Source organism: Lissotriton helveticus, chromosome 4_1 (assembly GCF_964261635.1).
Source record: "Lissotriton helveticus chromosome 4_1, aLisHel1.1, whole genome shotgun sequence".
NCBI classification, from domain to species: domain Eukaryota; kingdom Metazoa; phylum Chordata; class Amphibia; order Caudata; family Salamandridae; genus Lissotriton; species Lissotriton helveticus.
In genome coordinates this window covers 1,234,823,976-1,234,847,248 of record NC_136063.1, presented here as the reverse complement: position 1 = coordinate 1,234,847,248, position 23,273 = coordinate 1,234,823,976, and positions in this window count along the sequence as shown.

Below are 23,273 nucleotides of genomic sequence, written 5' to 3'. Positions count from 1 at the left end.
TTGCGATTGTTCGCGTATGCTCTCGACCGCTCGCATTGAGAAACTGACCGTTTGCGTTGAGAAAGCTGCAGCTCGAGTAAAAAATCTACTTGGGCTGCAGAAAGGAAGCGGTGCCCTCTTGCGCTGTGACTGCTGCCATTAGCAAAGATTGTACAGTGCGGACAAACACCCGGCGCTAAAAATTACTGTGAAGGGCATTTATTTAACACACTCCACCACTTACGGAGCTCCACGTAACACTGCGGAGTTTCTTTTGCACTTTGCAGGGTTCCACTTACTGGAACTATGTGAACTCCACCCAGGCTTAAAGATAATCAGCAGTACTGAGCATGCATAGGTAGGACTAGAATGGAATTTTGCAACAGTGGATGAACACATTATTTGGCAAGTATTACTCATACAGGTGGAAAGGCAAATTCAGAGGCATGGAAGTTATGACAACTTTATAATACAATTAAAATGATTATAAAATGATTATAAAAATGATGGGACAGGGAGATTGTCCATGTTAAACACTGATGCAAAATGAAAACGTTGCATAAGAAAGAAAATTACTAGGGTTGTTCCCACGTTTTAGGTGAAGGGCAGTACCTTTATATAGAGGACATTACAATACTCACTACCAACAATAAATATGCTCATCTCAAATGTCTATCTTAGTGTGGTCGACCTCGAAGCTGGGAAACCTGGTTCGAGTCTCAGTAAGGACTCTCAACATCCTGTGATTCCGGGCAAATCACTTACTCTTCCTGTGCCTTACAAAAAATGAATGGGGCAGATTTATGTTAACTGGCGCATCCCCAGGGATGCGCCAGTTAACATGCGCCACAGTGCGCCACTGCTCCGCCACCCATGGTGCGCCGCATTTATGATGCGGCGCACCATGGTGCAAGGAAGTGAGGATGCGTGACGCATCTCTCAGCGTACGGGCGGTGCATTGCAGGAGTCATGTCGCAAGTGCGACATGACTTCTGCAATGCACAGGAGCCACCTATTCCATGCATTGTGCGTCACCCTTACGCCTGCTTTAAGCAGGCGTAAGAAATTGACGTAGAAAGTGGCTGAGTGAAATCTCATAGATTTCACTCAGCCACTTTTAGGAGGCGTTCCTGCGCAGGAACGCCCCCCCCTGCGCAGGAACGCCTCCTTATGGCGCAGGGGTTTCCAACGTGACGCATCTCCTAGATGCGTCACGTTGTAAATAGGGCGCATTGTTTGCGCCGCCGTTGCGTCACATTACGTGACGCAATTGCGGCGCAAGGGCATCATAAATCTGCCCCGAAGTGTACATTTGTAACGCAACTGGTGCTCATATAAAGCACTCTCATACCTTTGGATTGAGTTTATGCTCTATAAAACTCAAAAGAAAAAACTGTGCATACACTGTGCTGTAAGATGTATGGTTTACTAATCAACTGTTTTAGAATTCGATCACAGCATACCATTGGTTATTTTCTGTGTCACTCTCTTTGCAATCCTTCCATTGCTTAGCTCCTGTAGTCTTCCCTCCTTTCTTGTGTTAACTGCTCCTTCGAGCATGGACCAAGCACATTTGTTCTCCCTCATCTTTGTTCTTCTTGTCTTTTTGCAACACACTTTTTTAGTTCAAGCCTGTGCAGGGCATGCGCTGCTCTGCAAGGCACACTATATTGAGGTATGGAATATAAGCTCCACCCATTTAATCCCATCTTTTCAATTGGATCCTATTACTGTCCTTTCAAAATCGTTGCTTTTGATTGATAAATAGGCTTAGTAGTCCCTCCTTGGTACTGCCTTGTCTGCATTTGTAACCTACTATAAGGACTGGACTTTTTACTTGTGTTGCTACACAGTTTGCTTTATCTACTCTGAGCACTATTTTCTTTAGTGATCTTCCAGTATTCAACCCATGACGTACTTTCCTAGAGGGTAGCATGCTGACCACTTTAAAATTTGTAACAATAGTAGCTGCTGGTCCGCTTTAATTATAGTGGCTGCTATTTATTTATTTAATTTGCAGTGTGATCCGCTTTAAGAATAGCGGACATGCTTTTTTATTTATTTAATTTTTCAGCGCTGTATACTTTAACTTTAGCAGCCGCACTACAGAACCTTTATTTTTTGGTGAGGAGTGAAAGCACCCCATACCACACTTTCACTTTATTGTTGGCTGCACCCCTTTCTTTAGTGCGGCTCACTGTAACCTGAATAAGGCAAACAGCATTTAAAGAAAGGGCCGTGGCCACCATTAAAGTAGTCGCGCATTTGCGAGAGTTTGAGCTATAAATAATAATGCCTTTTATATGTGTGTTGGGTTTAAAAACACATAAATAAAAGTCATTGTCATTTACAATACCAATAGCTTAAACTGTCACATATGTAAGACCTACTGCATTGAAAATGCTTGTTAACTTGGCACTGGCTGTGCTTAATGTAATATTTCAGTGGAAAGCTGCTTGCTTGCCCTCTAAGACCCCTGGCACCGCTATTGGTGCCCCTGGCTTCAGAGGTGGCAGAATCTGTGCCAAAAGCACACTTTTCATTAAGGTAGTACCGAATAATTGTATAATATTCACTATCAGTGTAATTAAAATGGAGCATCAGATGCTGGGATGGAATTTTCCCTGGCAGTCGAGTTATAAAAAATGTTTTTAAAGTTATGTTGTGTGCATGCTTGCAGGTGAAAGTGTGTTTGTGTGAGAGAGGAAGTGTTTATGAGTAAGCATCTAAGGGGTCTATTAGGATGGCGGTCGGATGACCGCCGCTGGGCCGGCGGCAGTCATCCGCCCACGAGCGCAACCCAGAAAACCGCATGTCCCATTAGCATGGCCGTGACGACCCCGGAGGTGAGATTTTCCGCCTGCCACTTTTCCACTGGTACCAGTCTGCATGCTTGCCTGGCGGGCAGAGCTGGACCGCTAAAATGGGGCCGGTGCAGGGCCAGGCTCCACCGGCATGATCATGATACCGGCAGTAGCCAGCCCTTCCGCGGCGCTGGAACCGCCCTGGAAAGGCATGCAGAGAATGTCTCCGGGGGCCCATTGCGGGCCCCCAATATGTTGGGGTCCCGCAATGGGGGTGTGGATGCACTGGGGGGGGTACCATGTCCCTGTACCAGGTGGCAGGCACTGTGCAGTGCCTGCCACGCAGTGCAGGGATAAGCAGGACATGCTTTTTTGGACATCGTGGCGGTGCTTCTGGCAGCAGCAACCACCGCAAAGTTAACTGCTGCGATCCGACCGCCGCAGTCAGATTTCGACTGCAGATCATACTAATTGGACCAGTGGTTATGCAACCATCCTAGCGGGCAGTGTTTTCCGTCTACCATTCCGGTCGGAGTGATTTTCTAACCGCCATCCTAATAGACACCTATGTTTCTATGTGAGCATGTGTGTGGGAGTGAAAGTGACAGCCAGGGACAGATAGTGAGTGAGACTAAATGAGATGGAATGTCAGTAAATGAAAAAAGTGAGTAAGAGTGAGTGAGAATGATGGAGAGTGTAGTGTAGTTCCTATTATCCCAATAGGCTCTGCGCATTGGAATAATACCTTCAATAGTATAGGCCTAGACCAGACGTTAACTAGGTCTTCTATTGTCGATATTAGACTTAAAGTTTTGGGTTTGCCAGCTAGCTCAGAGTTCACTAGAAACTTTCTCGAATAGGCAAGGAGGAGTTGAACCTCCCTGGATAGACAAGAAGGGATTTAGTTTCTGACAACCATAGAACATGACAACTTTGCTCTCCCCTAATCAAGAGTGTATCTCTAGAGTCGTGTGAAAACAAAAGACAACTTATTTTACTCAGTCAGTACGTGCATTCTTAATCTCACCAGATTGTAGAGAAAAGGAAGAGACGGGCGTGTTCAATAAAAGATGGTATTTATTGATCAGTCTCTTTTCTCATACAAGAGAAATGGATCGATATTATCGCAATACTTATGGTTAAGTAAAGTGCATACAATAAAAGCAGAAGTATAAAATAATACTGTAAAAACATTTATATGGTTTCTAAGCCATAAGCAGGTTTAAAATGGATAAAATAGATACATACATATATACATTTGACTAATCGTACTCAACTGGTGTTTCTAACTACGCCTACCCCAGTGTACCTGACCTAAGCCTAATACGTGGGCGGGAATAGAAAGTAGCAGTTTAAGTTAAGTTTGTTTTGCCAAGTGACTGACTCAAGAATTCTCTGCACGGGTTATTCAGTTCTGTACCTGGAATCTAGGATGAATGAGGGATGGTATCTCTCGTCTCTGGTCTCGATATTCCAAGCTGCCTGCGAGGGCTGCTCGGAAGCGCCGGAGCTGGATTTCTCGGCAGGAGAAAGGCAGCGTCTCGTTCTCAGCGCGTCAGGAAGGCGGGGCTGCGCCAGCGGGGTCTGCTCTGCTCTGGGCTTCAGCAAATCTGGCTGCTCCGATCTCGTCACCACCGCGTGTGTTTGCTTAAGGCAATACCGGTAATATTTATACCTGTAAGGTGCCGAGATTGACGTAAGGATGGACATAGATACGTCAATAAGGATGTCATACGACTTGGTCGTTAGCACATTCTTTTGCTGAAGTTCTCGGTGAAATCAAAACAATGGCCGCAGGGTTTTTCCCAGGTTGTCATAGGTTTGATTTGTTTTGAGAACTCCGTATGCCTTATGAGGGGCTGGAGGAATATCGCTTGTCTAATTAGATGGCAAGCGTTATGACCTAATCAGATAACACGTTCCTGTGCCGTGGTGTGGCTTCATCAGATAACGGTTTCTGCATCATGGGATGGCTGCTAGTTAACTTGTTAACCAGAACAGGGTCAGGAATAGGGGGATCGATACAGAACCTATAGGAATACATCACACCCACTCCACGCTAACTATGGCCATGTTTACGAATCTAGGCATAGTAAAACATACTGTAGAGTATCGTGTACACCTTACCACCCCAAAATACATATAATGCATTTCGAATTTATCTAATATACGAAAAAATAGTCACATGTACTATATGCACTCAAGCTGTAGAATAATGCTAAATTAATCACGCATATGTATACATTATTATTAATCGAATATGAGAATTACACATGAAAATGGCTCTTAATACAGAAGAAAAAAGTTCGAGACCATTTCATCACAGAATAAAATAATTATGAACATACCAGCGGGCAGCTAATGTCTATAAAGTATCTAAAAATAGAAATTTTAGTTCTCTAAGAATAGTTCTTACTTTAAGCAGAAGATAAGTGTCCCGAAAAATCGTAAAAATATTTTGGGGCTGCTCAAAAAAATTGCTGTCCGTGAACTGGAGGGAAAATTGTTCAAGGTACTTTATTATTAAAGTTGAAGGCCAAATTCAGGGTGTTGGGAACGCCGTGTGCTAGCTTGCTCAAAAGTCGTTATTTCTGCTCTGGTGAGAACATCATATCATTGAGACTTTCGAAAAAGTTGTCAACAGCTTCCTGTGAGAGTTCCACTAACTCGGAAAAAGGTGTAACCATGCATTCGTGTGCATGATTGTCTCCATTGACGTTTTGATTAGTATTGCTGACAGAAGGTCGTACCTGATCGATGCTGCTTTCATCTTGAACTTCACTACCCCTTAATTGTAGTGGTGAAGTTTCCACGAATGCCGTCATCAGGATTGGTAGCCGTTGAGGGCAGCACAAAGCATGAGCCTTTATCGGACTCAACAATGTTTCTGCATCCATTGGCGCATCTGATTGTAGCGTCAGACAGGTGTCCAACACGCATTCTTCTCCGCACAGCAGGCCCCTTAATACAGGTAAAACACATCGATGCCACATTGGTCGAAATGAAAGAAACCAAGTCATGTTCAGGTCTCTAAGCCGGGATAGTCCCAGGATTTTTGATATCCGGTCCCGGTATCCAATGGCTCGGATTGTTTCTTCCCTTGTCGCAGGTGTTTTGTCTGTGACACGGTTTGCCATAACGAAATATAAGGACTAAGAATAGGATTCCTGCAATTAGTCCCAAAATGAGGGGAAGTCCGCCAAAAATCGAATGGACGAAATCTGGAAAAATACCCAGTATGGCTTTGAATGGTGTTAATGCCATCGAAAATACTGTCTTAAATACTTTTGAGACTCCACTGGTATCAGAAATATTTAAGATTTCATTCAGGATTTCTGCGAAATGTATGGGGGAATTAGTTGATAACAATGAGTGAATCTCTGCAGTCGTATTTGCGACTAGGAGATCATACGTTTCTTTTGATGACGTGAGCCTGGTCGGCGTCTGAAGAAGCACTGTTTTCATTCTGCTTAAAGTATCTATTCGTATAGAAGTAATTTTCAAGTTAGGCCATGCCCTTGCCTCCCTGTCTGGAAAGGAGCTGGGGAACAAAGAGTGTCCACAGCACATGACCTTCGCAGTCGTAGTTACAAGATAAGGAGTCCCGGGCATAAGACTACAACATCTGCGATCCACAATTAGAATGTAACTCCCATTATAGAGTCTTTTAAAGAATGGTTCTATCACTGTTGCAGGTGCGCCTAGCTGGTGACATGAAAGGTTATTTGAGTTCCCTTCACAGGCTCCATGCAAACTAATTCCGTTACACAGAAGTGTACCGCTTAGTGACATCGCACAATTATTGCCACTAAGAAACACTTTCTGTCCTTTATTACTGACACATGCATGTGAATAGGGCAAGTTCCATGTTGTCTTAATGTACCCTTTTCCCAATTTTTTGTACATGCCAGCCTGTATATATTTTTGGCAGTATTGAAACCTGAAGGTTGATATTGGAATATTAATTATCCCATGTATTATCCATTCACTGACAGGTCGTTCTGACATTGTCACTGGTAATCTCTCGAGTTTCTAAATGCTCAGGATTGTATAATCAGCACCCTTCTGTGCCATACTGATTTGTTTATCAGTAAGGTTAAAGATATTGAATAGTGACGTTGTGTAGACTAAACGCCAAGGCACATAGCCTGAACGCAGATTTTGTAACGTCCAGCCAAGCTGTACAATAGAACGCAATTGAGGCTGACCGTGTTGTAACAACAGTAAGACTTGCGATATTATGTCGATTGCTGAAGACACAATGCTGTCCAAAGAAAAAATTCTGGAGGACAGAGTCATTAACCCATTGTCCACCACAGAAAGTGATTTTTCCAAATTAATACGGTCAATTTCCCGTATACTTTCTGCTGTCTCAATTTGAGTAACCTTCCAGGCCTCGTTGTAAGCTGCATATACAGAGGCTGCTATGAAGCGTTTTTGACGCTGTTTGCGCGGTCCCATAATGAAATCACGCAAGTCAGCACCATCAGTAAGTAAAGTTAGGTGTTGCTTAATTTCTGTCAGTGTGGAAGTTTGTAGCCATTGAAGGCATAATTTGCCCACACTGTAGGTGGTTATTATCCCTGGGTGTTGTCTTTGGGAATATCTAGGGTCTGGCCTGGTCAATGTGAACCCCTGTGTTTTGTTCAGGAATCTATCTTGACAGTTATTAGTATCTGTGGGCCAGATCAACCACTGTTTCCAATCAGGATGTGTTCTGTTTTGGTTTCATACATAGTTTACGTCTATCTCTTCATCTGTAGAGCTCTTGCTGTTCATTGTTGGCTTTGGAATAGACGGTTTATTTAAGTCTTTGATTTTGGCTAGGCCAAGACAGGTAGTTTGTTGAACAGTGTCATTCAAAAATATAATTTGTTCTGGGATCATGCAGGCTCTAAACAATGATTCTATACCTTGTACTTGCCATTCTTTTGTACCCCAAACACTTTTAACTTCAACATTTTTGTCCCAATAATCAAAACCAAAAGTATTCATTTGTTCAAAAAATGAGTCTGAATACATCAATTTCGTGTTTGTTAGCATGGTCTTTGTCCCTGTCTTATTTGACAATTTGAAATAAAATGTTTCAGCATTACTTGTGTTGAATCCTGAAAAGTATGAATATTTGTCATAAAAGGTTCTTGAGCTTCCTTTTGGAGGGGTTGCACAATGTTCCCATTGATTATAATTTAAAACATTTCTAGGTTGTGCCGATTTATGTAAAAAATGGTTACCATAGTGGTTGTAACAGTACATACTATCATAATTAGTCGAACCCTGCAAATAATCATGTTTGGTAAATTTAGCAGACATCACTAAGTCAGACATCATATTATTTATACTTTCAAAGTCCCAATCATCAGCAAATGAGCTTGGTTTTACAAAGTCACTCAATGAGATCTTGATTTGGTGTGGATATTTCAGGATTTCGACCGGACCATAAATTTCGTAGTCAGTATTGTCCCATGTTACCCCACCCGGTATAGGATTGGCTGTGAAGTTGACTGAAGAAAGTTCTCTTTTCTCGACGTGTGAAGATGTGTGTGGTTTGAGGATCAAGTTGATTTTCTGACTTGCTGTGTCCATTTTAGCATATTTTCCCTCAATGAAGTGTCCCAAAGTTAATACCATGATGAGCCAAAGTATGAGGATAAATGCACCAAAACCCACCCAAAATTCAATCCATGGAGAAATCAGATATGTTTCTTTCAGTTGTTTCAAAAGTTCTTTAGCTTTATCTTTAAAGGTTTTTGTTGATGGCTGTGTTTTTGATTCACTTAGGTCTTCAGAGGAATCATCGAAGTTTATGAAGTAGCCGGATGCAGTTCTGTCAATTGTTCCAATTGCTTCAGGATTACTGTTTCTTGCATATTCGTTTGTTACTTCATTGTAGGTTGGTGTGTCTCTACTAAATGTTTTTATTTGGGTTTTCAGAGGTTTAAGTTCCATTGCATTGTTGCACAGTCCTTGTTGTTCTTCTGTAGGCGTTTCGAATGTGATTAGCCTCTTAGATTGAACCTCTGTATTTGTAGCAAACCTTGGTGTTCTACTACTTATCGGGAGTCCACTTGGCCTACTGTTTGTTATCGGCCACATGATTGTGGTTTTACCAGGTCGATGGATACAACTCGGTTCTCCTTTTTACCAGCAAGCGGCGGTAGTACAACTGATCTTGTCCCGTTGATAGACAAGACAGGAACTGCTTTTCTGTAAGAAGGCCCAAATTCCTTCTTTACCGCGATCTTTTCTCTGACTAGATCCCCGACTTTTGGAATCCAGACAGGTCTTGCTGGGACAGGTGGTGGTTCTTCAGTGGTTGTTGGCTGCTGTTTCAACTTTATGTTGCTCAGGTCTTTTCTTGTTTTGTTTAAGTCCTGCAAAATAGCCAAACGATCTTTGATATCAAAGCTTTTTTCCTTTACCACTGAAATCTGACCGTCAAGATCTAAGACTAACATCCTAGTTCCAAACAATAATTCGTACGGACTGAATCCCTTCAGAGAATTTCTTGGCAGGTTATTTAGACTACGTTGGACACTTATTAGATGTTTGACCCACCCAGCTCCCGAACCTAATATCCTTTCTGTTATAGATAGCTTTATGCCTTGGTTTTTTCTTTACACCATCCCGTATCCCTCAGGAAGGAAGTGAAAAGAATCCCGCTATGCTATGCTCATTTAGCCATGTTTCCCCACAGGCTTGAGGGCTAAAGTGAAAACATTGGTCAAACGTAGCATGCTCCTAGCGTATATGCCATTTAGACTCGCAAATCTTTGTATAACAGTCCAGACGTCAGCCGAGTGCTGGGGATCTACATTATAAGTGGAAACTAGCCTGTATATGTTAATCGGACGCTTTGCTTTTTACTGTTGATCCTTTCTGGAGTGAAACGCCACGGTCATATACCGTTTCTCTCGCCACTGCGATCTCTGTTGCAGTTCGGGCATTGTTTTTACAAAAATGTGATGCTGCAGGCTCATGCCTGGCCACCAGTACACTGATTGTAATTCTTCCAGAGAATCCTTTAGTTTGAGGTGTCCGAGACCCTCACCCATATGTGCGTCTGCAATTAACAAGGTTCTCCTGTCCATGTTTGGAATTACTCTATCCCCCACTCCAGGGATTCGAGCAAAAGGGACGGAGTTTGCATCGATTATGTATGTATAATTGAGTGGATAGTTGATCGGTAGCGCTGAGCAGTCGCCTTTTGATGACGTTTTCACCGCCAGCACTGTTTAACCGTCAATGTATTTCACTGTACGCTTTTTTCGAGCTATGGAAGCCGATTTAGTTGCTACCGCTGTGGCTGTCTCAGCCAATGAATTCCCTGCAACGTGAACGCCATCACGTTGATGACTCAGTGTATGTATCACGTGAGTCTTTGGTAGTTCTTTTTGTAACAGAACTATTTGTTCCCAAAGCAGTTTTTGCTTTATTGTTGCTCCTGTGTCATCTTTGTAACCGTTTTGAATCCATGTCTGTAAATCGTTGTTATATGATTTGACGCAGTAATATGAATCGGACACTATGAGTGTCGGGAATTCGCGATCCGCATTATCTAGCGCCATTTTCAATCCTAGTATTTCAGTCTGTTGTTCTGAATTAGTTTCTACTGAGTGTGTTTTTGTTAATAGAGGTCTTAGTTTACCTCCGCGCCACACTTCTTTTGTAATCTCACATGTGGGGTTGTATGCTTGTTCTCCCCAAACGGAGGGTTGAGCATGTCCGTCTGTATAGATTACACAAGCGTATTGTCGTAAGGGCAGAATGTCGATTGGCAGAGGGAATGTTCTTTCATATTCTAGATTTTTTAGTTCCTCTAGTTCTGGATCAAAGTAGTAGTTTACTTTGTCCATTGTAATGGAATTCACCCATTGTATCCATTCCGGATTCAATGCTGTTGTTGGTAAATTACACGGTGTTGTTAATGCCTCAAAGGCTGATTCTGCTGTTCTGACTGTAATACGTCTACCGTCAGCTTTATCTTTTTCTCTAGCTATTGCGGTTTGAACTGCATGAACAATGTTTTCTTTAATGCTGAACTTCTTTTCAGCTTCTGTGTACAAGTGTGATTTGAATGCAATTGGTACCTTTTCTCCCTCATTAGAGGTCAGGTATGTGAATCCGCATCTTCCTGGGATGACTCGAATCACAAGATTGCGTGTGTTATCACGTGTTTCTAATTTTGTTTTAATTAACATGTCTGTTTGTAAGGATCTCAAAATTTCTGTGTGTATTTGAGTCCAATTGGTTCTTTTAAAATCTGGTTTTATTAGATCATAAAGGGGTTTGACCCTTTCTGCGTAATTTGCAATGTATGTTCTTCCGAAATTTAGGAAGCCTAGAATTGACTGTAGGTTTTTTAGTGTTCTAGGTGCTTGGAGTACGGCACATTTCTCTAGGAAATTGTCAGCCAGGCTTTTGCCTTCACTTGATAATTCATATCCTAAGAACAGGACTGTTAGATGGGCAATTCTAGATTTTTAAAAGTTGAATTTGTAACCCTCTGCTGCGAACCCAAGTATTATGGTGTTCACTCTCTTCAAGTGAGTATCCAAGTCATCATCTGTTAGGTATATGTTGTCGACATAAGATAATGCTTCGTCATCATATGTTTGTAGTAACTCTGTTACTCTCGCTGAGAATAATCCTGGGCTGTTCTTGAACCCCTGGGGTAACCGACAGAATTGTTTTTGAGCGCCATTTATTGAGAACGCGGACAAATATCTGCTCTCTGGTGCTATGTTTTGACAAAAGAATCCATTAGAGATGTCTAATGTTGTTTTGTATTTTTTGCGCACTATGTTATTCATTAGTGCTGCACTATGCGAGTTTTGCACTGCAAAAGTTTTGCAACATGAGTTAAGGTGTCTGTAATCCAAAACTAGACGATATGAATTGTCTGGTTTGGAGACAGGAAACAAAGGGTTGTTCATTTGTGAGGTGCAAGTTTCAATCACCCCCTGGTATTCTAATTGGTCTAGGATTTCTTTTACCTGTTTTTTAGCTTCTTGCTTAATTGGGTACTGTCTTTGTGCAGTAGGTTGCGTTTTTAACTGGATTTTGTGAGGAGGAGAGTCCTCATCCCATCCTACGTGATTTTTATATAAAGCAGGAGCTTGAGCTACTGCCCACTTTCTGGCAAGTGTGTATTTTTTATGAATTGGGATATGATTTGAGAAGGCAGGCATAATTATTTCTTCGCCATGAGGGCAGTCCCTGACAAACTCTGGTGGCCAGTCTTTTTCAGCTAGAAGGATGTCATAGCCCTTGGAGAGATTATCCCAAAATAGTCCCCTTATTTTTCTAGTCTTATCCCCTTCTATACGTAAAGTTATTTCATATATTTTGTGAGGTTTGCTAACTCTGGTGTCTGCAGTTTCCACTTGAAGATATTCATTCGTGTCCACTGTCTCCAGATGATTCATAAGGACTTTGCGAGCTATGCTCACTTCTGCTGCGCTGTCTAGCATTGTCTGAGCCCATTCTCCGTTTTTCAGTTGTGTCTTCAGTATTCTCGGCATTGTTAACTACTTTAATACTGGCTACCTTCTTTTTTGGAAATTGTAATTTCTTTTTTAGATGAGCAGGTTCCTTGTCTTTGGACTTGACGTGCTCTTCTCTTTGTTCTGATCGTCCTCTTCTTTCCGATTTCTGCGAGGAAGTCTGAAAAGATTGAGAGGGGCGTGTATCAATTTCTTGATATCTATCAGGCTTCTTAATATTATCCATATTTCTAAGGTTGTATCTTTTCCCAGAGGGCTCACTTTGGGGAGACCTGTGTCCTTGGTTCGGAGATTTTTCTCTCCACCGAGGAGACCTTCCTCTGGACTGGAATTTCTTTTCTTTAGGATTGGATTGTTTGTTTCCATCCCAGCTCTTTTTTTGTGATGTTAAATTATTATTAAAAAATACTTTTTCAGGACTTTCAATCAGTCGGGGTTTTACTGGTATTCCACCTAAACTATCTCTACCTAGTTCCTCATAGGATTTTTCTATAATTCTGGCAATTTCAGCTGGTTGGTCTGCTATATCTGTTTCTTTTAACCTCTGGCAGATCGCCACGTTTGCTGCTTCTCCCTTTATGTTGGCTAGTAATATAGCCGAGACCTGCTTGAAGTCTTTCAGTAATTTCATACCAAGAGTTAAAGCGGGTTCTGGACCGTATTCATCTTGAATTTGTTTTAGCACATCTGGTATTACCGAGATGGATGGAACACCATGCGTTTTTGTGTAAATGGAAGCAAAGACTGTACCCCAAGTGTCACAGTCCTCCACGTGTGGTGCGATTCCCATTGGAAGACAGATAGTCAGAATCCTGTGTTTTTCTAACGGGGTGGTGTCTGGAAACACCGCCTCTATTTGGGTGGTTTTTTGTGCTAACCAGAATGGTATTTATTCCCGTTTAGCTGGTACTTTACCCAGGCAGGATTGTATGTTCTGTGGTGTAATTTTATTTGTGTTCCCCTGATGAGGGGTCAGCTGTGGAATTTTAATTGCTGGTTGGATTGTTGAAGTCCGCATTACATATTGGACTAATTGTCTATGTACTTTTATTAATTGTTTTAGTTGTATTAAAAGGTTTGCTGCAGACATCCCATCGATGTCTGGATGTGGTGTGTATCCGGCTAGGACCGGCCACGTTGCTCCTGGTCTACCTAATGGACCGAGCCTGGTGATGTGATTATTATGTTTTAGGGCGCCATTAAACAAGAGCAGGTGCTCTTGAAATTTAAGTGGTACTTCCACCTCCTCGAAAGGAGTGTACTCATTAGGAGGTTCCTCTGTTTTGTAATAGTGGAAGACCTTTGTTACAGCGTTTGCTGCTGGAAAGTGTATCCATGAATAGAACACCTCTGTCTGCCGATATTCGTGTGCCTCTATTACGAATATGACTGTGCCACCTCTAGGTGTCAGTCCATTTTCTATAAGTTTTAAAGTTATAGATTTTCTTATGTTGACCGCGATGAGTATTATATTCGGGTCTGTTTCTTGCATAGCATTATCAGCTGCTACGAGTTCAGCTGCTATTCTAGCTGCCTCTCTTTCTCCTTCATTATCTGACATTGTACTGTCCAGAAGGTTATTCCGTTTGTTTGCAGATCAGGTTTCTTATGGAAACAAAGATTAGATGCACAATATTTTGGAACAGTGTATCCTTCAACGTTGACTAAACCAAGAACCATACATAGGAGTTTCCTCCTGCGAGGTTTGGTGGATATGACCTTTCACCCACTCCAGACGTCTTTGGAGTATTATGGGAAAAAAGGGGTCTGAGTGAAAAAGCACGACTGAGTTACTCTAATGTCTTCCGTTAGTTTTATCGCCTTTCAAAACGTTTGGGCGCCATGTAGTGTAGTTCCTATTATCCCAATAGGCTCTGCGCATTGGAATAATACCTTCAATAGTATAGGCCTAGACCAGACGTTAACTAGGTCTTCTATTGTCGATATTAGACTTAAAGTTTTGGGTTTGCCAGCTAGCTCAGAGTTCACTAGAAACTTTCTCGAATAGGCAAGAAGGAGTTGAACCTCCCTGGATAGACAAGAAGGGATTTAGTTTCTGACAACCATAGAACATGACAACTTTGCTCTCCCCTAATCAAGAGTGTATCTCTAGAGTCGTGTGAAAACAAAAGACAACTTATTTTACTCAGTCAGTACGTGCATTCTTAGTCTCACCAGATTGTAGAGAAAAGGAAGAGACGGGCGTGTTCAATAAAAGATGGTATTTATTGATCAGTCTCTTTTCTCATACAAGAGAAATGGATCGATATTATCGCAATACTTATGGTTAAGTAAAGTGCATACAATAAAAGCAGAAGTATAAAATAATACTGTAAAAACATTTATATGGTTTCTAAGCCATAAGCAGGTTTAAAATGGATAAAATAGATACATACATATATACATTTGACTAATCGTACTCAACTGGTGTTTCTAACTACGCCTACCCCAGTGTACCTGACTTAAGCCTAATACGTGGGCGGGAATAGAAAGTAGCAGTTTAAGTTAAGTTTGTTTTGCCAAGTGACTGACTCAAGAATTCTCTGCACAGGGTTATTCAGTTCTGTACCTGGAATCTAGGATGAATGAGGGATGGTATCTCTCGTCTCTGGTCTCGATATTCCAAGCTGCCTGCGAGGGCTGCTCGGAAGCGCCGGAGCTGGATTTCTCGGCAGGAGAAAGGCAGCGTCTCGTTCTCAGCGCGTCAGGAAGGCGGGGCTGCGCCAGCTGGGTCTGCTCTGCTCTGGGCTTCGGCAAGTCTGGCTGCTCCGATCTCGTCACCACCGCGTGTGTTTGCTTAAGGCAATACCGGTAATATTTATACCTGTAAGGTGCCGAGATTGACGTAAGGATGGACATAGATACGTCAATAAGGATGTCATACGACTTGGTCGTTAGCACATTCTTTTGCTGAAGTTCTCGGTGAAATCAAAACAATGGCCGCAGGGTTTTTCCCAGGTTGTCATAGGTTTGATTTGTTTTGAGAACTCCGTATGCCTTATCAGGGGCTGGAGGAATATCGCTTGTCTAATTAGATGGCAAGCGTTATGACCTAATCAGATAACACGTTCCTGTGCCGTGGTGTGGCTTCATCAGATAACGGTTTCTGCATCATGGGATGGCTGCTAGTTAACTTGTTAACCAGAACAGGGTCAGGAATAGGGGGATCAATACAGAACCTATAGGAATACATCACAAGAGAGAATGAGAGTAAGAGTGAGTGCAAATTAGTACAAGTCAGTGTGAGTAAGTATAAGTGAATCATAGTAAGAATGAGCTAGATTGAGTATAAGTGTGAATGGCTGAATGCAAGCGAGTGAGAATGTGGTGTCATGCTTGCGAGTTTTTCTTTGTCAATGACACACCAATGGTAATTCTTGGCTTTTTGAGGTACCCGTGAGAAAAAAATGCCACTGATATACTGCAGGCAATTTTTAACATGACACGGACCTGTGAAAAAATGATTGTCATTGGCACACTAGAGGTAGTAGGACGTCCATGGCTGTACAGGGTACACACTTCACTAATACAAAGGGTTACAGGTATATATCTTTACATGCACTCATAATCCTTTTACCAAAGAGTTTGGGCATATCAGAGAGCTTTTCAAATTAATCGTTTTCATATTCCAAGGATTTACAAATTGTGCTGTTACAACAGAGTCTGCCAGGGATAAAGATTCACAGGCTATTGTTACATCAGCTATGAGGAAGCACTTACAAAGTTCTAATAAATTACTTCTGAAACGATCCTATAATGACTAGCTACAATAATGGAAAATGTAGTACAAAACATGCTATTTTTTTCTTTAGTTTTTAAATTGCTATTTTACAAATCATGCTTGAAAAGCAATGGTTTTAAATAATTTGAAATCGGTTTGGTTATTAGGATTTGGTTCCAGAAATGTCTGTAAATCCCTGATTACAATAAGACTGGTAAACAGTGAGAATTTACCACACATGGTAAAAACCAATATCCCAGGGTGTGACATTTACCAGGTTTTCTCACCTCATTCCACATGTATTGGAACGTATTGCACATTTATTTTCCACTGGTATATTTCGGCACCTGATTAGCAGAAATGTGATGCCCTGAAACCGGTCCCAGGATGCTTGTTTCTGGTCCAGGGAGGACCTGACTTGGCAGTTCGGGCTGGACTGTTCCCACAAGGAACAGGGTCAAGACTGATTTGCATATGGCTGGGTCCAAACTGGGGTGGTGTGGAGAGTAAAAGATTGATGGATTTAACCCAGATCCTTGTGACCGGGGGTGAATGATTGCATTGTCCATCAATTGTTTCTTTTGCATATGTCGCCCTAAGTGGGAAGGGTATGCCCAGACGTGGGTCCTATGCTCACTACACCAACGAATTCAAGCTAGCCTGGCTGACGAAGGTTGATGCCCTGAAACAAGTCCCAGGATGCTTGTTTCCAGTCCAGGGAGGACTTGGCTTGGCAGTTCGGGCTGACCTGTTCCCAGCTTCTAATGGTGCGGGTGCGCAGCAGACTCAAGTAAGCCCTGCTAGCGCCACACACCCCTTGTTGTTACTCTGCGCCTCCCGTTTTTAACTCTCTCTGGCAATTCTTTTAAAACAACACTTGCTCTGAATGTAACTTTAATTCTTTTAACATACCTGTATTTTGCTGTGTCTGCTTATTTTGCACATTCCGATCTGCTGTATTGATTGGGCCGACCCCAGTCCACCGCGGCTGACGTGCCGTTTGAGCGGAGGGCGGTTCCTTCTCCCCAGCACCATTTCCGGTATTACGCGGTCTAATCGTCCTCCGGAAGACAGTATTTAGCTTCTAGTGCCGAAGGCGCGCCTAAGGCAAGCCCGTCTGCGCCCGTCCGTGCCTGGACCGCGCCGGAAACGCTGGTCATTTTTCAAACGAATGTATCAACAATTCAGCCAAGGAGCTTCTTTCATTTAAGCTAATGAGGGAGGGTTGCTGCCTAGTAGGGTCGGGACACAGTAGCTGGTGTGCTGGTTGTGGGTTCTCAGTTTCCTCATAGGTGGGATCCACGGCCCTAGATGCATCCTTGACTCACCAGAACTATGACCGGGAGAGTTCTCAGGAAATAAATACACTCTATGGTGGGCTTGCTAATGTGAGATCCTTGGGAAAGCACAGGTATGAAATACCTCATATAATAGATAACTGGGGGCTGGATATGTTTTTTATAACTGAAACTTGGGCAGATGCGGGTTTGGATCCTGATTTTATCACTGCCACCCCTACGGGGTACAGAGCGGTTAGAGTGGATAGGACTTCTAAAAAAGGAGGTGGAGTAGCTATTATTTTTAGATACTGTTTTGTAGTTACTATCCACCCAATTTCCACTCTGTACTATGAGGCTCTTCAATTTACATGCAAACTCAGTGCCAAATAGACTCTTAAGGGCATGTTACTATATCGCCCTCCAGGTACGAGATCTAGTTTTTTAGTCAATCTTGACTCTATGTTAGTAGCAGCTCTTTTAATCAAAGATTTTACAATTTTTGGAGATTTTCATTTTCATCTGGAGGACTTAAACAATAACGAAACAACCATGCTGTTAGACACTTTAGGGGCGGCTGGACTGGTTCAATGGGTAATTCCACCCACCCACGTGGCAGGTCATACTTTAGATGGAATTTTTTCATCTGCCAATGAGTTAGGATTAAAGATGTTGTTCCTTTATCATGGTCTGATCATTCACTTATTAGATTTAGTCTTCCTAGCAGTAAGATTGGACAGGTTGGCAACTTGAAGCCACCTGCTATCTCCTGTAAAGCATGGAGTAAAGTGGACAAAAAAGTCCTTCGGACTCAATTGGAAGGTTCCTGCCCGCAACTTCCAGATAATGGGGATGTTGCTGTCACAAATTATACAAACTGGATTTCTGAGGCGGTCAGTGTTGCGGTTCCTATGAAAAAACAATCGGGTAATAGGACCATTCCATTGGCGCCTTGGTTTTCTGATCTGCTCCGTAAGGAAAAACAGCACTGTCGATGTATGGAACGACACTGGCGATTGAACTATCTTGACTCAGATATGCAAGCGTATAAGATGGCACTAACAAATTATAAAAAACTACTGATTGCAGAAAAGAGTAATTATTTTAGTAAACAGATTGATTCAGCAAGGTATTCCTCCAAAGAACTTTTTGCTGTTATCAATAAACTTACAGTTCCTAATGCATTGGGTAGGATGCGGAACCAACAATTTGCTAATGATATGGCAGATACATTTAAATCTAAAGTTTTGGATATTTTCAATGCTTTTAATGAGGATTCAGTTCCGTGCATCGCTCTACAAGAGCATGACTTAGATTTAGACAACAGCAGTCCGATCAACTTTTCCTCCGTTTATCCAGAATTAGTAAGCAACTATTTAAAGAAAGCAAAGGCAGGCTCCCCACTAGATCCTTGCCCACCAGACTTTTTAAAGGATTTTATAGACGTGGTAAGCCCGGTGCTTGCGGAAATTTTTAATAGGATGTTCTCCTCTGGCATCTTTCCCATCAGCTGGAAGGAGACGTCCATTCTTCCCGTGTTAAAAAAGCCCACTTTAGATGCCACTAACACTCTTAATTACAGACCCATTGCCTGTTTACCCTTGCCAGCAAAAATTGTGGACAAAATTATGAACACTCAACTGACACATTTTATCAATGAAAATGAACTGTTGGATCACTCCCTGTTCGGTTTCCGCAAGGAACATAGCACAGAAACAACGCTCATTAAGGCTACAGAGGAACTTCGGGGCAGATTTATGTTGGTAATGCGCCACGTTTGCGTCACGCAACTGCAGCGTAAAAGTGGCGCATCCCTACGACCCATTTACAACGTGACGCATCTAGGCAGATGCATCACGTTGTAAAGCCCTGCGCCACATGTGGGCGTTCCGGCGCAGGGTGGGCGTTCCGGGGCAGGTGCGCCTTGCAAAAGTGGCTGAGTGAAATCTATAAGATTTCACTCAGTCACTTTCAGGCCAATGCTGCGTCAAAACCCTGCGCCTGCTTGAAGCAGGCGTAAGGCTTGACGCAGCATTGGACAGATAGGGCACTCCCGAGCCTTGCTGGAGCTGCATCGCGCTTGTGACGCAACTCCAGCAATGCGCCACCTTTACGGCACAGATGCGTCACGCATCTGTGCCGTTTTTGCCCCATGGTGCGCCGCAATGTAAATGCGGCGCACCATGGGTTGCGGAGCTGCGGCGCAAAATAACTGGCGCATCCCTGGGGATGCGCCAGTTATCATAAATCTGCCCCATTGAGCGGTAATTGATGGAGGAGGAACAGCTGCATTGGTGCTCTTCGATCTATCTGCCGCGTTTGACACGGTGGACCTTACTCTCCTGCAAAATCGGTTACAACATCTGGGAGTTGATGGTATGGCCTTGGCCCTTCTGTCATCCTTCCTGAAAGAGAGGAGATCTACCATGTCTCTTGAAGGCTTTAACTCCGAGCCTTACTACTTACCTTGCGGAGTACCACAGGGCAGTTTGTTAAGTCCTTCTTTGTTCAACATTTATGTCTCCGAACTGGCCCCTTTGATTAGAAAATGTGGCTTTAAGCTGACGTCATATGCTGACGACACCCAGATTGTGGCAGCTGCTCATAAACATCTGAGCTCTCCCACTCTGCAGTTTCAAAACTGAATGATTGCGATTAACAACTGGATGAGCAGGCATTGCCTCAAACTTAATTCCGATAAAACAGAAGTTTTATTATTTGGCAATTTGCAGCCTACTTGGAGCAATCTGTGGTGGCCAGCTGAGATGGGCGCGCCTCCTAAACCCACGGTCAAAGCTAAAAACTTAGGGCTGTTGTTCGACAACAGACTTACTTATTGTCAACAAACCAATGCCATTGTGTCAGCTTCTTACTTTCTCATAAAAAAAATAAGAAAGATACTCCCGTACATTCCGGTGGAATCCCGAAAAACAGTAGTCACAGCACTTATGCAATCGATATTGGACTATTGCTTCAGGAAGTTCAAAACTCTGCGGCGCGTTTCTTGCTGAATCTTCCTCGGCATAAACCGATCTCGAATGAGATACGCAGGCTGCACTGGCTTCCAGTAGCTCAGCGTATTAAATTTAAAGCACTGTGTCTGGCTTATAAAGCATTGGCGCATACAGGTCCTGCTTTTCGCCAGAATCTTTTTGTCTGGTATCAGCCAACCAGACATCTCCGTTCGATGGGAGCAAAACTGTTGTTGGTACTCAGAATTCGGACCTCTCATTGGGGTGGCCGTGGCTTTTACTACGGCACATCGAGATTGTGGAACTCTCTCCCACTAGAGATTAGGAGTGCCAATTCACTTGTTGGTTTCAGAAAAAACTTAAAACATGGTTGTTCCAGGGTTAGGCGCATAGCAGGTTACTTGTGTTCTCAGCAGCAAGATACCGTTTGGTATTCGTGCGCTCTTATAAATCTCAATACCATTAAGAACAAGGAACATGGTCAATTCTGATTTGCATATGGCTGGGTCCAAACTGGGGTGGTGTGGTGAGCAAAAGAATGATGGATTTAACCCAGACTCTTGTGACTAGGGGAGAATGTTTGCATTGTCCAGCATTCCGTCCATCAATTGTTTCTTTTGCATATGGCTGGGTCCAACCTAAACATAAACTGCACAACAGTTTCCTGTTCAAACGGGTTTTAATAAAATATACAAAAGGTTCTCAAAGAGAAATGGATTCAAAATCTATGAATTCAGTACTTAGCGGAACCACATTAGTCTTGACTGCATGTTGGAGGGAAACCCAGCCCGAGTACTGCAGTTTATTTGGTTTTTGGTAGGGAATGATGCTGAGTCCCTATTCTCACATAGATCCTCAAGCCCTATGTTGGTTAGCGTATGCTTTAAAATTTTTAGCCACCCTAATTTGTTCTGCTTATCTATAAAAATAACTTCTTCTAGGGCTTTGGCATGTGAGACTAGCTCAGGATTTTACCATATTCTCTGCCAACATAGCACTGAGCGGAGCTTAGTGTTATACAAAATCGAATTCCTACCCAGATCTAACCTTAGAGGGTGAAGAGGGGTACACTTGGGAAGTTGTACTATGCTCCTCAGGAATTTGTTCTCAGCCCTGGAAAGGTTGTCCATCCTTTTGAAACCCCACAACTCTGCTCCATAGAGGGTAGCGCTCACCGCTTTAGTTTCATAAATCTGTAAAGTCGCCGCCACCGGTTTGCTAAATGAGAATCTCTGTTCTTTGCTTAGAGCCCTAGCTATTTGAGAAAGTTTCAGAGATGATTTGACCACTCTGGACTTCCAGGACATAGAGTCATAGATTTTACTGAAACCACAAAGATTCAACAAGAAAAAAACATACAATTGAGCTTTCTCAGGGATAGTGCCCAGAATTTGGAATGCTTTGCCCCCAGAAACTAGACAGAATCACTCTACTGCATCTTTAAAAAATGAAGTTAAATCCCTTCTCATGGCTAAATTCACTTGAGCTAGTTTAATCATGATTATTACTCTTGATTTGTATGGAACTATATGTTATTTACTATATGCTTATGTATCCTCGATATTGACCTTATATAGCCCTCTGATACCTGCAAGGGTCTTTTCCGGGCTATATAAAATCTTCAAAATAAAATAAATAAATAAAAAATGAAGGGAGGGTAATTTCCAGGTATTCAAAGGTAGTCGCCCTCTCCAATGGAATACCGCCGAAGGTTGGGCTGCCCTCAAAAGACTTGTGGAGGTTAATCATCAGAATTATGGTTTTAGAGGTCTTAATCTCGAGAGTGGGCACATCACAGAATCTTTATAACGGGAAAGCAATTTCTGTAATCCCCCTGGGGTTTTTGATACCAGCAGGGTATTGTCCTCCATCAGGAGTGTAGCAATCCTATCGCCCCCAGCATTGGAGCATCGAAAGGATCTTGCTTCAGAAATTGAACACCATTGTTCATTAAAAGTGAGAAGATAGTGGGTGCTAAGATACATCCTTGGCAGGTGCCCCGATTGACAGCTAAAGGATCAGTGAGCTGTCATTGGTCACCCCAACAAGCTTTTAAAACTTTTGCAAAGTTCGCAGCATGGAGACGGCTAACCATGGTCAAAATCTCTGATAACTTCCCCATATCTGCTAAACATTACCACAATTTTTGTCTGGGTACAAGATCATACGCGGTGTTTAGGTCGATAAAGGCCACATATAGACTTACCCGGCTAATAACGATGGTCTTCGAAATAAGTAGAATTAAGTGAAAGACCTGATCTATATTTCTATTTTGGCTCTAAAGCATTCTTGAAATGAGAATAAAATATTTTTCTCTCTTATCCAAATCTGTAACTTGTTAAATAGCACTGGACTGACCAATTTCTGATTTTAATTGATAAGACTGACTGTTCTATAATTGCTTGGGGACTTTTTTAAATATCGGCATCACCTCTGCCCCTTTCCATGACCATCACACTAATGTCATTTCACATATGAGTTCCTTCAGAGAGGACTTTCATCATCTGTTGGGTCTCATCTTTTTCCTCTTCTGACTCCGCAACTTTAAGGATTTCATGTAGTCATCATTCGAGAGATGATAAAATCCTAAAACTTTTTCAAATCTCCTATTCAAATCTTTTTTCAACCTTTTGCACAACAGATATCTACAGCTCATGAATAAAGCATAAAGAAATAGCAAACAAAGCCCCATGATTATATTATTTAAGTCATAAAACAGTATTTGAAATGCCTCCTCCTCCGATGTATACTAATTTACAATGGTCCAAACTCCTTTTCAAAAATGTTACCTGCTAAGAGACAGAAGGGACCATAATATCTAACCCTATGCAGTAATCGTGTATCAAATCATCTGTGATGCTCAAAAGAGCATTTGAAGGTACAGCAGACTGTCTCCTTGCCCTGCCCATCAGGATTTCATGTGGTGATAAGCCAGTCTTTCTATCTGGGATACTTTGAATGCTCATCAATATTACAGGCAATGCATCTGGCGATTTCAGAAGCACAAACTTTTG